The sequence below is a fragment of the Pinus tabuliformis genome, chromosome X, assembly GCF_031772625.1.
Source record: "Pinus tabuliformis cultivar Carrire ecotype Pingquan chromosome X, CPIR1, whole genome shotgun sequence".
In the NCBI taxonomy this organism is placed as follows: Eukaryota; Viridiplantae; Streptophyta; class Pinopsida; order Pinales; family Pinaceae; genus Pinus; species Pinus tabuliformis.
Window position 1 is genome coordinate 929,082,797 of NC_142308.1, and position 4,339 is coordinate 929,087,135.

A 4,339-nucleotide genomic window follows, 5' to 3' on the forward strand; every position below is an offset into this window, starting at 1 on the left:
TAAGTTAATTACCCAAAATGAAGAAACCTCTATAGATGGCCAAGCATATACAAAGAATATATCTCATTCATATGCAATACCAAATCCATCTTTTCTTTTCTCTGAGTAAAATTTCAAAAGCATGAACACATGCCATTTCATATGCACAATAAACCCAACTTCTGAAATTTCAATGCTTCGATGCATCCCATTCATATGCTACAGTAAACCCATATTTTTTTTAAATTTCAATCCATAAACACATCCATTCATGAGCCATAACAGAACCACAAAAAACAAAACCCAGCCCTGCAATGCCAGAGCATTATCCCCATTCAAAAGCAAAGAAGTAGCAAATATAAACGCCAGTGTTCCACCATGTTGACTGCGCAAACCAATCATTGCCATCTGAAAAATCAAGAAAATAAAGATGATGACCAGTTAAGGAGATGATAGTGACCCTTTTTCTGGCCTTCTTCGGCCGCCTTTCGCCTGGGAGGCTTCATGCTCACACACATAAAGAAGAATGTCGACTTCAAAAGCTGCAACGTTGTCCTGCGACAGAACAAAATTGGACAACCCAGTTCCGGAAATAGGATCTGCCTAAGATTTCCCCAATGGCAATCTGATCAGAGTTTTTGCATAACAGGGCCAGGTACTTTATGCGCCATGGAATTTCTCCGGAATTTCCCATACACTGCTCCTCCATTTCACAGGACACACCAGCTTGCATTGTTGTCCATTCAGGCTGGTGAAATTGTGGATATACCACAGCAGTATCAGAAGTAAATGCCATATCTGATGGTTGAAGCATCTAGAAAAACAACCAACAAAAGCTCACAGATCAAGCTCTATCCCAGTTATTCTCTTAATGACAAATATAGAGATCCAAATTGTACAACAGGTTTATAACAACATGTTAATTGAACTTACATCTTTGGTAAGAAATCCTTCCATGTTAAAGTCCAATCTGGGATTAACAGCTTCAAGCTTCATAGATAGAAACTGTGGGAAATGATTGCAACTGAGTTATGATCATAATACAACAAATAATCTATAAGATTAATCTTTTGTGGAACGTTTAAAGATCTTACCTCAACTTGGCGCTGAAGTGATTGTACATTGTTAATTATCTCATCAAAGCATCACTGCTTTACCAGTTATCTACATACAAAATAGCCCGTTCTTTAGTTCAACATGTCAAACACAAAACCAGTGGAATTCTGCCAAGCAGAAGACATGACCTGAAAGATAAAAAAAGCTCCGGCTTAGAGTCTACACTACCTTATTACATCCAGGAACAAGATCTTGCAAAAGCTTCATACGTTCGCTGATCTTTTCTCTTCGCACCTGTCATTCAGAGGACAAACTTATAGCTCCTCTAATTTTCAGGTTTTCATCAACATATTGTGTGACTCTGACAAAGTTTACAGAGGCATACTCATCCCCCAAAAACTGATATGCTTTATCTTTTTTGCATCAGCCAATAACTAATGTTCTTTTCCCTTTCTCTGTAAGAACATGACTCTTAAGCAGTAAAATTAGAACAATGTTGTTTTACCATTTTGTAATCATCTATCCTTGTTTGATATTTGAAAGGATTTCGATCCCTTTAACTATAGTTAGGAGCTGAGTTTTGAAACAGCCATTCAACCCTGGACTCAGCTAATTCTGTGCTCAAGGACTTGAATTGTATCTATGTTTTGAAAAAATATAAATACAATTCTTCCTCATGATGAAATATGAAGGGAATTTACCCTCTCTGCAAGACTATGGCTATCAGTAGCTTGGCCTCTCCTTGCTCTCACATGGATGTAGTCTTTGGGTGGCTCTGAAGGCTTGGCACTTTGTGCAGATTGTTTTGAATTCACTTCAGGCTTCCCACTGTGGATTCCTTGTTCTGCATCAGACTTTGAATCATCCTTTTCCTTTTTAGCATCTGCACTTTTGGGACGTTTGCTTTTGGATACATTCTGTAGGAGGAAAACAACAGATCTGTTAAGAGTGTTCTGCCATGAAAGCAGGCTAAAATACCTACAAAACTGCATGTCATACAAACCCATTTCACTTAATTTGACTCAAAAAAAATGAGTTAATAAGGAAGTTGGGTTACTTTGACAGAAATTATCACCTTTGCTGTTATGTTATTTACGAATGTACTTATGCGCGCAGGTGCAAAAACAGAGTAATTAGTCCCACTTGAATATAATATTTAGGGTTACAGATATAGAATTAGGGAAGCTAAATGAAATTGGGCTCAAGATAAATAAAATGTCATCAAATACTAGGATTCGCAGGGAAAGGCTAATTGGCTTTAGCATTCAGCGAATTCTCTGTATTTCATCTTACAAACAAAAGGTCTTGTAAACCAATTTGGTATGTGGTTTAGCCGTGATTTTAGAAACAGATTATTATTATTAATTATTACAAACTTCTAACTAAAAAGCCAAAAAAAATTGGGTTCAAGATGAGAACATGACATCAGATACCAATGCATGCAGAGGCATGCTAATTAGATTTAATCTCCACCTCGCACCCTCCTCCTGTCAGCAGAAGCTATCTAATTGGCTTTACCATGCAACCAACACCACCACTCCCCTGCTCTCTACTTTCTTGGATCCTTTTCAGGAACTTGGTTCAGAGAGTGCCAGAGTCATTGGAACTACTTTGAGCAGAACAGTAAATTGACAGACAGTGATAATTGAAAATTTCATAAGCAGCTCGGAAGGACCTCCCAAGCCATGGTAGGCAATCTCAAAATCAAAATCAGAAGTTATATTCTACAACAGAGGCAGGTCAAACGAGACAATTCAAAAGACGAATTTCTTGGGTCTTCTCGGAGGGAAAAAACATATAAAGAAGCTGATAAATTCCAAGTCCTAGACATGAGCCTTAAAGGAAAAATAGAACACACCTCAGTATTCTTTTCACCAGGAGAAGCAATTATCAATGCTTCAGACCTTGCTTTATCAGTTGGTTGGGTTCTCCTTTTCCTTCCGCATGTACTCTGGTCAGAACTCGAGGACTCTTCACCGGAGGCATTGCATTTTTTTTCAATTTGAGGGTGTTGCGCCCTGGCTGAACTGAAGAAGTTACGCTGAGAATGCTCAGATACCAACTTTACATCTTGCAGATGGATTCCTCTGTTGACACTGTCTAGTCCATGGACTGAAAATGGCAAGAGATCATCAAAGCTATAAGAGGAGTTTGGTGACCTTAATGGGCCCTCTGCTGCTGGTGGCAGAGATGGATGGCGGTTCATGTCCAGAGCACAGCTTGCAATGCCAGAATGCCAACTAGCGGACGATGTTTGGTAATTCTGGTAATTCAGAGAAGCCAAGGAAGAAGAATAGCAACAACAACTGGCAAACGAAAGAAATTATTAACTCTGAGGCCAAGAGTGACATAAAAGAATGGGGAAAAGCAGTAAAAATATTCAAGAGTGACATAAAAAATTGGAAAAAGCAGTAAAAATATCTTGCCATGCCACGGAAGTGAAAAGAAGGAAACTCGGAAGGAGCGCGGAGGGAAGCGAGGTTCTGAGAAGCGACATTAGGGTTTCTGTACTCACCTGCAACGGCAGGTCCTCAGGACATAGGCCACCAGGTTCAGAACGCGGCAGAGCAGATTACCACAGCCCGAAGGTTTGACAGGCGGGTTCAATGAACCCCCATCCGGTGGAGGGAGGGGCACCTCCTTCAATAAACGACAACCAGTAAGAGAATCTCGAGGGTTCAGATAAAGAACAGGAGCATAATGAGGGAAGCATAGACAAAAGTCAGCAGAAACAGACTGAACAAGCACAGCAAGACAAGCCGAAAGTAAGCTCGTCCACATGCAAGCCAGTAGCTACACACAGACCAGAAGTGGAGCTACCTAGTCATCATATCAATGCCAGAATCCAATATATGAGAGATCATGCTCTCATAGGCAAATTTATTGGAATATGGCCAAACGAGAAAGCGTTGAGAGCCTGGATAAATGTCAAATGGCATCCAAAAGGACACATAACCTTGCATCTAGGGCCGAAGGGATTTTTCACTGCAGTCTTCAACTGCTTGGAGGATAGAAACAGAGTTTTCGAAGGAGGGCCTTATTTCTTTAACTCTGTCGGGCTATTTCTCAGAGAATGGATTGAACGTTTCAACCCTGATAAGGAGGACCTGAGCTGGGCGCTGGTGTGGATCAGGCTGTATTCTCTACCATTGGAATACTGGGAAGAGGAGTCTCTCAAAGCAATCGGGAAGGTACTGGGCGACTTCGTCAAAGTGGCAGAAGATACAAAGACACAAAGATATACCTCATATGCTTGGATCTGTGTCTACATGGATCTGAAACAACCTCTTCCTGATACGGTAAG

The 4,339-nt window shown here is 40.4% G+C and overlaps 1 pseudogene; it reads right to left on the bottom strand.

Annotated features, from left to right (window-relative positions):
* Positions 1–304: 304 nt before the first annotated feature.
* Positions 305–3,816, bottom strand: LOC149142729 (uncharacterized; annotated as a pseudogene).
* Positions 3,817–4,339: the final 523 nt, after the last annotated feature.